The sequence below is a fragment of the Rattus norvegicus genome, chromosome 1 (assembly GCF_036323735.1).
Source record: "Rattus norvegicus strain BN/NHsdMcwi chromosome 1, GRCr8, whole genome shotgun sequence".
NCBI classification, from domain to species: domain Eukaryota; kingdom Metazoa; phylum Chordata; class Mammalia; order Rodentia; family Muridae; genus Rattus; species Rattus norvegicus.
Genome location: NC_086019.1, coordinates 5321284 through 5335283, shown reverse-complemented (window position 1 = coordinate 5335283; position 14000 = coordinate 5321284). Strand labels below are relative to the sequence as shown.

At 40.6% G+C, this 14000-nt stretch overlaps 1 pseudogene; it reads left to right on the top strand.

The window, feature by feature from the left end:
• The window catches only part of LOC134484940 (V-type proton ATPase catalytic subunit A-like), a 45153-nt pseudogene that overhangs the window by 18558 nt on the left and 12595 nt on the right, over positions 1 to 14000 (top strand).

The window sequence follows — 14000 nt, the reverse complement described above, 5'->3', positions numbered from 1 at the left end:
TACCAGTCTCTACCAGTAAACACATGCTCCAAGAGTGTCCCTCTAAAAGTTCATGTCCTGCAATTTTCACCCTCAGTGTGATGATATTGAGAGGGGTGGAACTGCAAAGAGCTGGGATCTACCTGAAGGTAGTTTGGTTGCAGAGTTAGGGCCCTTAGAAGGGGTTGATGCTCTCTCTTAGAGTAGATGAGTTGCTTAACTTAGCATTGGGGCACATATCTGTCATCCCAGCACTTGACAGATAGAAATTAGAGACTCAAAAGTTCAAGGCTATCCTAGGCTACATGAGACCTAGTTTCAAACATAACTATTAATGGTTTATAAATGTCTTAACGTGGGTATAAATCAAGTTGAATAATCTCACTTCAGTCTTTCTTACTTCTTGTCTTGATGTCCACAGAGCAAGAGAAAATGAATGATCAATTCCAACAGAGACCAAATTCACCTGTCCTCTGCCATTTGATCCTGTCTTGACTCCCAGTAGATCAGACAGTGCCAAGCCATATGTGTGATTGATCCTGCTTTTCTTAGCCCAACAATTCAAATATTTGTCTCTTTTAGACGCATACTCAGAGGCACACCCACTATTGAGTATAATCCCCAGTCATCTTATATATCAGCCATCATAAATACCATGTGAATGCTAGACAGCACCTATCCGGTAATGTGGGAAGAGTTATTAAAAATAACTACACACACAAAATGTTTATGTGAGGAAATTCAATGAAAATACTTTTCCCTAAAGGGAAATTTTCTTCTCTAAATAAGAGAGATGGGGCATAAAATATTCTTCTAACTTTTCTTAATAAAAGTGGCTTTTTAAAAATAAATTCTCAGAAAGGTTGATGTTTTATAAATACAAGTGAACCCAAGGATTTCAGCATATAACATCAGTCAAAAGCTTATAGATCTCACATGTACTTAATCTAGACACGAACTCTATAAATCAGCGTGGGGGGGTGTTATTTAGTTGTTTTCTAATAGAAAGCTCTACAGTGTGTTTGGGTCACTGCTAGCCCCCATCAAAAACCTCCACTTCTATGAGCTGCAAGCTACTTGGAACATGATTGGGTAAAAAGTATCTCAGCCCAGTGGTTCTCAACCTTCCTAATGCCGTGACCCTTTTATACAGTTCCTCATGTTATGCTGAACCATAAAATTATTTTCATTGCTACTTCATAGCTATAATTTTGCTACTGTTATGAATTGTAGTATAAATATCCGTGTTTTCTGATGGTCTTAGGCAACCCTGTGAAAGGGTCTTTGATTCCCTCACAAAGGGGTCACAATACATAGATTGAGAACTATTGTCCTGGCCTGTAAACCTGAGGTCAAAGAGATGACTCCTGTCACCTTACACAAGTCAGCTAAAATTCCAGAACCTCAGCTTTCTCCTGGATAAAAGAGAATGTTCAGATGGAATTGTTTTAAATTACCTAAATCAATGTCTTATCCTTCTTTGAAAGCTGAAGTATCTTAGGTAAGTTGACTTTGCTATGAAAATGAGAGATCCCAACCTACAGGAAATTATGCAGCAGACCAATGCTACATTAATGTCCTTTGCTTTCTTTTTTAAAAATTACATTGATTATTTAATCAAATGTTAGTCTTATTGGTCATTCCTAGAAAGTGGGTGATGAGTTGGTACCAAATCCAGCCTTGTTCAGCAGGCCTTGGTATGTGTTTACCAACTGCTCTTCACTGTATATAAATAATTAGTTAAGCTTTATCAGATCCTCAGGGTAATTTGTCAAAATAATGTGTGTTTTCTATTTCAGTGTTAACTTCCCTTACATATTATTCATAGATTATTAACTTTGTATAAACAGCTCAGGGAAAACAGTTCAGTGAGATTTGTTTGTTTTTTAACATTTTAATGGGGCAAGAAAAAGTGATCTTAAATTACTGAGCAATTATACAGTACACAAAGTTAAGAACATAATTTTTTTAAATTTCTTTTGCTCCCTAGCCATTAGGTAAGTGGTTTTGGCAGATTCAGATTTGTCACGTTTATACTGTGATGTAACTCCCTCATCACATGTCCAAATTAACAGCTCCAACTTACTATGGACTAGAACCCACCCACCCCCCACCAAAGTATGAGCCAAAATAAACATTTTTCTTTCTTTCTTTCTTTCTTTCTTTCTTTCTTTCTTTCTTTCTCTCTTTCTTTCTCTCTGTTGTTGTTGTTGTTGTTGTTGTTGTTGTTGTTGTTGTTGTTGTTGTTAAAACACTTTATTCAGAGGCTGGGGAAGTCCACACTGTCTTCTGTCCTCTGCAGGGCAGACCTTAGAGATCTCTCTGTCGCTAAGAGCTCTTTTCCCTTTCTTAAAAGAAGTATTTAAAAAATGACAAGAGAAAGTATTGTTTAATCAATTACAAATTATGAATTTTAGGAAAAATATTGTAAGCCCAAGACAAGAATATAGAAATGTATAACATTTATTTAAAGAGTCTCCTCCAATTAGAAGAGGAAGAAGAGGAGGAACAGGAGGAACAGGAGGAACAGGAGGAGGAGTAGGAGAAGGAAGAGGAAGAGGAAGGGGAGGAAGGAGGAGGAGGAGGAGGAAGAGGAGGAGGAGAAACCAAAAAACCAAAACCCCATGCCATGTCTACTCTAAATCATTACAGTAATGGTTTCTAGGTCTCTAGCCCTTCAGATATGTTAGGACCAACTTAATTGGGAGAACCTTGGAAGATGTGATTTTAATCTAACTGAAATATTCAATTACCCTTTTTCCTCCTTGAGAATTTCGGTGTAGGCATCACATGCTTTGGGGACAGGAAAATGGCAGCTCAAATAGTGATGAAGATCTGCTTTTATGCTACGATTTTGTGCTACACTTGTAGCTTTGTGGGGGACAGGGGAGATCAAGATGTGTTTTCTCAGTTGAATGTGGGCAAGCGAGCCCCGGACATGGTTGAAACCTCAGCAAACACCGAGTAAAAAATAAGGGAGAGATATGACATGGTATGAAAAGGAATGGTGTGGCATAATGTAACATGACATGGCATTATTATATGATATGATATGATATTTCAGGCATGTGTATTTATTTGGATAGAGATCTCTAGAATTTACAAAAATATAATCCAGAGAGTATATGAAATTTGTGATCAAAGACGAGCTGTGAAATTACATTGTATTTGTAATGATTTGGATAGGCACATTCAGTACTTCAACAGTGGAATTGCCCATAGGTTTAAACAGAAGAAACCAATGCCAAGAAGTGTCCACACTCCAGTGACAGTACAAACCACACAAAATAGTCGGTGGCATTTTGGCTTTCCTCACAGCCCTCAGATGCTCTACGGATTTCCTCTTTTGTGGTGACTTAAAGAGGAAAGCAAGTATCTGGCTTCAGATCTAGAAGTTTAAGCTGTGTGTTCCCCAGACATATTTTCCTATGGAAAGGGATGCCATCTATTTTATAAATTGAGGTTTCGTGTCACATAAATAATTCATAAGGCTGCCTAAGATGCGCCCATGTGAGATGGGGTTTACAGGTAAGGCCAGCGATAACGCTGTGCGCCCTGCGAGCACACCACCCCTGCTACGCAAACAGATTGATCACTGGATTATTCTGCTCCACCATTTCTTCAGAGGACTATAACGGGCACTTCTTTTTTTTTTTTTTAATTATTTGGACAAGTGGGTTCTGCAAAAAGGTATAATACAAAAGGAAAAAAGCAACAAGTCAAAGAGCCTTTAGGAAAATGATCAGTAATTTCTTGGGGGTAGTTCTTACAGGTAAAACCAGGTTACCACTTTTAGGAGCAGAGGACACCTCTCTCTTCTTCAACTAACACATAGGTTTGAGTGATAGCAGTAAGTTCCGTCCTTGGCCACCAGTTTGTGAAGATGCTGCAGACCTTTGTAGAGTAGTAATCTTGAGATCAGTATAATGGGTAATTCTAGCATGAACCGCCAAAGAAAAATGTCCCTCTTACTATCTGGGAACAAGTTTGTTATAACTACAATTGAAGAAAAAGGGATACTCTCTGAGAAATCTTTTCCGCACGTGGCTTGCAAGAATTTGATCGCCAATCTTCACCCTGAAAAATTTAAGCAACCAGAAATGTGGTATAGAATGAGTGATTGTATCACATTCTCTTCAAAGGTAGGGAAGAGCAAGCCACTTTAACCCAGATACCTTGATTATAAAGGAACTCATTTGCCATGACTCAGAATGAAGGGCACTTTATCTTTTCCATTATGTCCAAACAAGAGAACATAACTTTCCTGGAAATTTGACCTAATTTTTTAAAAAAATTATATGCTGTTAACCTAGTTCTTGAGAATTTTGTGAGTACATTTTGATTTCTACCTCTCTCTCCTCCCCTCCACCCACCCATGCCCCCCACCCATATTTGTCTCTCAATTTCATGCCTCCTTTCTGGCCTGTGTGCACGCACATGTACATGTGCATGTGCATGTGTGTATATGTGTTTGTACATATCCTACTGAGTCCAATCAATGTGCCCTGCATGCCAATGAGCATGAAGCTCCGCACTAGGACATGGGCAGTGTCCCAGGAACCGGTCCCTAAAGAAAACTGATCCTTGTTCCTTCCTTAGCTACTAACTACCTGTAGCTCCTCAAATAGGATGAATCAATTTTTTTTAATATGTCGAATAATGCAAGTTTTAAAAAAATGTTCCTCAATAGCAAACACACACACACACACACACACACACACACACACACACACACACAAGAATGAAGGTAGGCAGACCACTAAACATATATAAACTTTGACCAAAGTAAGTTTTGAAAAAAAAACAGGAAAGCATATATCTTGAAAATAACCACTGTTCAGGCTCTAGTCTGTTTATTTTTATAGTTTTTGGTTGTGTATAATTTTATAGTTTTTTATTGAATATTAAGTATTTCTGTGTTCGTCTACATATTTTTCACTTCATACTAAAACCTAAGGCTTCATGTGTTGCAAGAGTATTTTAGCTACTTAGCAGTAACACGGAGTGTATTAATATATTAGTTCAAGCGTGTCTCTGTTGTCGGATACATACCATCACACCTCTCAAAGTATTGCTTAGGTGAGAGGCTATTAGAACTGGAAACTAGAGCCGTTTACTGAGTAATACAGGGAAGAGATGGATACCTGTAGCTAGGAGACTATGTCAAGTTCTGGCCTCCATCAGGTGGTTCAACACAAGCTCCGCCCCGATGCACCTGTTCCTCACGTGACTCTGCATTTTCTTCTGCCAGTCTCTTTGTGTTGAAGGAAGAAAGAGCTTCCTTTGCTATCCTCAAATGTCCCCTTACCTCTCCTCCGCCCCGCCCCCCGCCCCCCCAGCCCCTTGAGCTATTATAGCGCCCTTATCATCTTAGAGCTTTCCTTACGGGACCTCTCTAAGATAAAAGTGTCCTAAATGTATATGGTCTGAAAGATAGATCTTTAAGTGGAAAAATGAAGAGTTAACAATTGGCAGTTCTGTGTGTGTCACAGGCACACGGCTTTTGTGGAGCGACTAATCCTCAGGCGGGGCTTTCTCTCCTAGAGCTGTATTGCTAGTCTGGCCCCACCGGCTTATGTGGGAAGATCTGAGAAGCCTTTTACTAATTGGTTTAAGGCAATCAAGAGTAATGATTTCTGTGATTCAAAAGCTATTAGTGCAACCTTTCTCAGTTACCTGACAAACAAAACAAGTTCTGCCTATAAGCAAGTTTAAGGAAGACCGAGTACTGGAACCATCTCAAAGAACTCTGTCTCAAGCTTAAGAAGCCTCATCTTCTAGTGAGATGGCTTAGCGTGTAAAGTGCTTGCATGAGATCCTGAGTTCAGATTCTCTAGCACCCGTGCAAAAAGTAAGATGGTGCAGTGCATGTCCGTAATCCCAGTGCTGGGAAGGGAGATCCCCAGGTTACTTGGCCATCCAGTCAAGCTAAGTCAACAAACTCCAGATAGACAACAAGCAAATACTCACAAACATGTGCACTCACACACGCGTGCGTGCACACACAATTAACTAACGTTTCGTTACTTGGCTTAACCCAAACCCACTACTTTCTGAATTTATTTCACCCTAGAATCCTATTTTCAAATTAAAACTATCCGTTGATAGCAGTACGTCGTGTGTGTGAAGCCTACACAGTATGAAAACTCCCCACGGTGATGCTACATTTTGAGTTGACACATTTAAAAAATGGCACCTTCCTCTTCGTCCCTTCGTTTGTATCCCATAATATACAACTGCCATTCGCCAGGCCCTGGGTTTCATTTGGCCTTCCATAACCTCAACCTTGATGCCCTCTGCTGTCAGAGATGAACCGATAGGAAGAAAAATGGTGTGACAGCCTCCACGGCACCTTGGGTCAGGTGATTTATCATCCGAAAAGAGAGGTGAGAGTCCTATATGAACAAATCGGTGTGCTGGGGAAGGAATTCAGTAAAGTGTGTCCCTACTCACCTCTGAGGACCCTTGTCTGGCAATGCCCAGAGCTCGTCTATGCTTGGGACACTTAGATTGTTAAGTGTGGGCGGGGTGTCGAATAGAACGACACCCCGCCCACTCTAGGCGGGGAAAGCCCCTGTTGGCTACTCCGCCTAGCGTCCTTTTCAACACAGGATCCTAAACAGCATGTAGTGAGAGCAGACAGAAGATGATCAATGCTGTAGGAAATGAGAGTGGAAAACGGACCACCAATGCCTTGAAATGTTCCCCAGAGCTCTGACCCCACAAGGGTTTTAACTAAATGGCTACTTAGTTTATTGGATTTACTCACATAGCACATATTTAAATGAAATGGATGGGGGAAAGAACCTCCAAGCCACATGACAGAAAATAAAAAAATGACAAAAAGCTCTTGAAGGTCAGGGAACGCAGCACAATCACTTTAGACCAGTGAGAAAATGAAATTCTTCTCGAGACCTTGTAGACCTGATGGTGCTATCAATTTTCAAATGGACCTGGGGCTGCAAGAAGCGTGTATTTCATGGTAAATGACTGGGTACTGAATTATAATAGCTTTGAGTCCCGCCCGAGGACTTAACGAATGGGTCACATGGAAAGTTAGCGTCATCAAATCCGGAGGGATCATTCATTTATTACGATCACCACAGATTATTTTTAAAGTTTCCAAAATTTTTGACATGAGAATTTGTTTTTCGGTGATTATCTTAAGTGTAGGAACAATCCACCCTGGACTGACCTAGAAGAAAAGGATAACTGATTACAGAATTAGCTCCCTAATTCTTTCAATATGTCAGCCGAGCTCACCAAGCCTACATAAAGTGATGAGCTTGCTTCAAGCGGATTGGATGGACAGAATGTTATCTCCCAGTACAATTTAAAAACAAATGGAATACTTTTCCTGCTCAACTTCTACAGGCTGCCGCGTGATAAAGGCGTGTTCTTACACTACGACGTTGTTCTGAGTTCCAATATAATTTGGTAAGCTCTCATTTTTTGGTGTTTGTCAAAAACATGTTGAGTTTCCAAGTGAAGAAACCAATCATTCCTCCTGTGCGTGCAGACAGACAGACAAACATCTCTTCTCTGCAGCGGTATTATACCCGTGCATTAGTACACAGAGGATACCCACTTCTAGAGCTGCATTGACTGCATTTCACACACTGAGTGACGAAAGCAACAGAACCCTATTTTCCCACCACTCTGGACCATGGAAGACCAATATCAAGATGCACTCAGGGTTGAGTTTTTCTTCTTCCTTGGCTTGTAGGTGGCCATGTTCTTGCTGTGACTCCATGGTCTTTCCTCTAGATGTGCAGCCTGCTGTGTCTTTTTCTGTCTAAATTTCCCTTTCTTGTGAAGGGAACCACTGGGGTTGGATAACTGTCCAACTGACTGAATGTCTTCACTACCTCCCTAGGACACTCCCCCCCTGCCCCCAAATATAGTCACCATCTGAGACACTGGGAGAGGGGACTTCAACATAGGAATTTTGAAGATAGGGAGAATACAAACTAGCCTATAGCACATATGCTCCTTAGAATGCAGAGTGGCATATGTGGTCACCATTGTGTGTATTTTCCTCTCTGTGTGCGCTCAGATGACACACTGATAGAAGACACAATTCACCCATTTGGTCTCTAGAATCCCATGGCTACTGCTAACCCACAAGAAAAATGTTCTGACGTAAGCAGGAGGTTAAAGGATAACTTCAGAAAGCCTTCACCATTCAAATATAGTTGGGTAGCAAGTGGGAAGAAACATGAACGTGATTTCAAAGAAAATGTTAGAGAAGAGGCAGGAGAAAAAAATCTAATTATTATGCTAATTTAGCTTTTGGGCTGAATTTAACATTTCCTTTAACAAGGAATTTTGCATGTTTACTGTATAACAGAAGAGCTACAGTATTTCTTTTTTATTTATCTATGGTAGTTCAAGACATTTCTCTTATTTAAAATATTTTTTTGAGAAATTCGTACTTGAGTACTGTGGTTACATCATTTCCCTCCTTTTCCCTTCCTTCCCTTGTTAAATACACAGCCCCAACTCTCTGTTGAATTATTTCTAAGTAATGGGGATTGAGCCTAGATCCTCAGTCCTGGATAGATCCTTTCTAAGACACAAATTCCTGGGGAGGTAGCTCAAAGGGCAAAAACACTTGCTGTTCAAGGAGATGACAGAAGTTCAGATCTTAGAACCCATGTAAAAGCCTGATTCAGCAGTCCAAGTATCTGTGGTCCCAGCACACACCTACAGGGAGATCATAGGCAGAGGCAGGAGAATTTCCAGAAGTGCTCTGGCCACTTAGTCCTATGCGGTCACAAAGATGTCTTGTTCTGAACAAGGTCCTGATTTTCATATGTGTGGTTACATACACCCATGGGCAAGCACACGAGTACAAAGAAAGACAGAGAGAGAGAAAGAGGTGGACAGAGAGACAGAGAGAGAAACAGAAAAACTAACATAGCACAGAAATATCTGTATACCAAAAACAGTTACATTATTCATCTTAGTGGTTCTATAAACAATCAATCTTAGGTTTATTAAATCATGATTCATTGTAAGACTCGAAGGTCGGCAGATCTTGGGGAACTGTAAACCTCATTGTTTCATTAAGAAAAAGCTCAGAGGCCTGGGGAAGTCATTGAGCAGCCAGAGCACCGAGCGTCTCCACAGCCCTCCAGATTACAGACTGAAGAATATGTAAGACAGCTGTGGAACCGGTTTCTGCTGCTTCACACTACTGAGACCTGGCTTGGTCATGGGTTCCCACTGTCAGAAAACTAAGACTCGAACAGGTTAAGAGACTCAGTCAGGGCCATCTTTAGATTTATCACCTGAGTACTCTCTGGTTAACGTGACCAATGCAAACAGGGTTTTGATGTACCCTTGAGTGACAGGTGAAGTTTCAGATTACAAATTAATGATGATTCATGAAACTGACATCAAACCAAAGTAGGTTTAGGCTTCCTGAGTTGCCCCAGATGATACCATTTTTTTTTTCCCTTCACTTACGGCATTGAGTGCTTTTGCTTGTTCTAGGTTACACTCAGATGAGACTTTGTTCCTCTCCATGGGCAGTCTTTTGAGTAGTTTCAGATTAAACCCAGAGTTAGTAACAGTTCCTGGACAGCTCGCTAAAGCACATCTGTTTCATAAACCCTTAGAGATGCTGTATGCATGCCGGACACATGCTGTGCAGGGGGCACACAATGGCATCTGGTCAAAGAGTCAACTACGCTTGAGTAAATATACTTCCAGAAAAAAAATGATCCCTCTTGTGACCTTGCAAAGTAACTGTAGATTTTAGAATAACATTTGTTTTAATTAATGTTTCCAGGGAGCTGGGAAAGATGAACTGGAGTTTTGGTTCTGCAGCTGTACTCTGCCTCTCGTTTGAATACCATTTTTGCCTGGGCTTTTGGGTGGGAACTGGGACATGGTCCCCTCGGGCTCACTTTCAATCAGTGAATTCAACCTGTTTCCCTTTTTACCTGTCCCCACGGAGCTGGAAATCCCCTCCTGCTATAAAGGCAGGAGAAAAATTTTAAGGTAGTTACTCTTTTAGCAAATATTTTTGAGATCAGCTCTTTGCCAGGCACCAGCCCTGTGACTGAAAGGTCTGTCGTGTTTGTCAGTAAGAATCAGAAGTGGAAACAGCCCAAGATTGAAAATGGTGTTCACTTTATGCAAAGGAGTTCTGAGTAAATGATGCAAGACAGGGAAAATGTCAACCGTTGCTGAAGCTCAGGGATGACTAAATGGAAATTCGCTGCTTAATGAATTGTTCATTGCATAATGATTCTTCCAATTTTGCGCATATTAGAAAATTCCCTAAAGAAAACAAGAAATATGCAGATGGTTGGCAAAGTCTGGGTAGGCAAGACCTCTATGTCCAAGCCATAGTTTCTGACACCCAAAGTGAGGAAAGAAAGACAAAAGTGAGGCCCAAGAAAATAATCAGATCAAGGCAGCCTGGAATTTCTGCTATTTAGGAGACAGAGGCCGAAGTATCATAAGTTGGAAGCTAGGCTGAGCTACAGTGTTGACGTCCAGTCTACCCTGAGCTATAGAGTGACTTCAAGTCTACCCTGAATTACAGAGTGAATTCCAGGCCAGCCTGGACTACAGAATGAATTTGAGACCAGAAGAAGCAATTTGACGAGGCCTTGTCTCAAAATTTAAAAAAAAAAATTAAAAAGAGGGCTGGGTCTGTACCCAGTTGTATTGCACTGGCCTACAATGCCAGAAATCCTAGTTTTAACTACTGTTACCAAACATGTGCTAAAGAAGAATCACATTAGATCGAGAGAGAACAGAAGAAAAGGCCTAAAGTCCCAAGAAAATAGGGTCCTCTAGCTTCCATGTGTCTGAGTGGAAACGGTACTGTAAAGTATAATCAGGCAAGGTGGTGTGTGTGTGTGTGTGTGTGTGTGTGTGTGTGTGTGTGTGTATGTGTGTATGTGTGGTGTGCGTGTGTGTGTATGTGTGGTGTGCGTGTGTGTGTATGTGTCTGTATGTATGTGTGTATGTGTGTATGTGTGTGTATGTGTGTATGTATGTGTGTATGTGTGTATGTATGTGTGTATGTGTGTATGTGTGGTGTGCGTGTGTGTGTATGTGTGTGTGTGTATGTGTGTAGGTGTGGTGTGTGTGCGTGTGTGTGTGTGTGTGTGTGTGAGCACGTGTGCATGCCCCCAACCCCACTCGGGTACACCTTGTCCAGAGCTAAGTACTTATTCATGATTATGGTAACTGCTTCTTAATTTATAGGTAATTCTCTTCAAAGTATGCAATCCTCCTTTTCCTCGGGCTTTTCTAATCTCCTGAAGATCAGAGGCTCCATTCTGCTCAACATTTGGGCCCCAATAATTAAATCAATAAGGAGAGCACACCAGATACTTAAAAGTAATTGTTTAATAAGTGTTTCCAATGTCCTATTTTAAAACTCCAAGTTCACCTGTCTTTCCCAAACAGTCTGAGCTGAGTCAATGATCCCATTCAAAATCTCTGTGTGATCCTAAGGTATACACACACACACACACACACACACACACACACACACAAACACAAACACACACACATGTACACACATACACACGTACACACGTACACACTCACACACAGTGGAATTCCCTCACCCACAAGGAATATGGTCTAGAAACACCAATGGATGCCCAAAACTTCAGAAATTAGCCAACCTTACTGTTACTGTTTTTCTTTGTGTATAGAGACCTATAATAAAGCATACTTTATAAATTAAATACAATAAGTGATAACAGTAATAAAAGATAGAAAAATTATATTATAATGCATCATATGAATTTTGTCTCTGTCTATCTCTCTGTCTCTCTGTCTCTCTGACTGTGTGTGTGTGTGTGTGTGTGTGTGTGTGTGTGTGTGTGTGCCCATGCACCTGAAGCACTTGTGTATCTTCCCTCTGACACATCCCAATCAGCGGCATCACTACTTGTATTTTGTCCCTTTATTCATTGCTAAGAAAAATACCTGGCAAGAAGCACCTTAAGGAAGGATGGCTTTCCTGTAATTCACAGTCATTCTCTGTCATAGCGGAGAAGATTCCATGGTTACAGTGGCCCTAGTTGTGGTAGCATTAACCTCAGTGCACAGTCAGGAAACAGAGAGAGATTAACAGTGGCTCTCTAATGGCTTTTCTTTCTCTTTTCCTTCCTTTCTCCTTTTTATTCTGTTTCGAACCACACCCCTTGGAATGGAAAGCCCACATTCAGGTTGACTTTTCCTTCCTACATTAACCTCTCTGGAAACATCCTCACAGGCTTACCGATAGGTTTAGCTCCTTAAGTGATTCTGAATCTAGTCAAGGTGAGAACGAAGTTTACCCCTCCTACCATTCATGCACTACAGAGTCATCATTCAATAAAATGAGAGTCACTTGAACAAAAAGCACTGTTTAATACCGTGTCAGTCTGTCAGATAACCAGGACAGAGACACTGCACGGAGACACTGGGCACGGAGACTCTGGGCAAGGAGATGGTCCACCACCTAGGAAAAACAGTGAGATTTCATCCTGCTACACAAAATAGAGTGAAATTTAAAATGTGTTCCTTCTTTACTTCTGGAATTTTCTACTGGGGATATGTCTGACCTTGACTGAGTCTGCAGAAAGTAAAGCCTCAAATGAAGGAGTGTCTGCTGCACATCTCAGTGGTTCTCACTGGCTGACGCATTCTCTGATCTAGCCTGCAACCTGTATCCCTTGACATTTTATCTTCTTTCCTTATACTGGAGCCCAAGCTGAGTTACAGTGGCCACACTTGGTTTTGGGCGGCAAGCCAGATCCCCTCCGTGCAAATCACTTTATACTATGCTTGTGAGTCTGTCCAATCACCTGCTTCATTATTTGATGTGTGCATTTTTTACTGGCCAGGGAGGCTTGTAGAACGTTCTAACCTGGAACTTGAGTTAAACGAAAATTTTTTTTTTATTATTTTCTAAGAGACTCGTAGAAGCCAGTCTGTAGGATTTATGGGATACTCCCTTTGCAGAACTGTATTCAACGTCCAGAGTACATACAAAGAAACAAGAGAAACAGCCCCTGTCTAGGCTCCACCTGCCATCCAGTCTGGAATGTTAAGCCTGCCCTCTCCTTGAATGCTATTTTTCTCCTGTTAATTTAAACTGTGGTTAAAATCGGTTGATAACTGGTTGATAGCGTCCTTTATAGAACTTTCATTGTAGCTCCAGGCCTGGAAATAGCATTTAATTAGAGACTTAGAGTCACGCATTTCATAGTGATAAATGCCCTGTGAATATTTAGACTATTAACAAAGGTAAAATACTTTCCATCTCCCTTAATGTATTTAATGTTCTGCTTTCTTGTAACCTAATTCACAATCAGGTCTCAAACTGGTCTTCCATTGCCAACGAGGCTTTGTTCTGACAATGGTCTTAACATGCTCACCCCCCATCCCAATAATGTCAAAGTTCACTGACCGCTCTTCCACAGAAGCCATTAATAATAGAAGTCTACAAAGACATTTGATTAAGGATTTCATCAATATAAAGCATGCTACACAGATGTATGTATGTATGTATGTATGTATGTATGTATGTATGCATGCATGCAAATCGGTACATACACATGCATATGGAAATACTCATGTCTTATATGTCTTATTTGAAAAAGGAATATTTTTAATATAGTGTTGCCATTAATTCTTTGAGAATTTCATATAAAGTCTATTGGTCATCCTTCTCCTGCTAACTCCTCCCAGACATACCCAACCACCCCTCAACTCACTTATATGCACACACACACACATACATACACACACACACACACACACACAACTAGACACTTAAATAATATCTAGCCATTATATGACTAGTTTAAAAATACTTCTATAGCCCAAATTTATGGCATTTTAGTGACTGTTTTTAACATGTTAACCACCCATTTAATTAGGAGCATTAATCACTCATTCTAACCATTTAGTATTTCAGTAAACACTGCTCTGGCCACAGCAGCCACTCCTCTAGTTTCCAATAGAGTAAAAAATGACAGCACATTTAATTAGCAAGG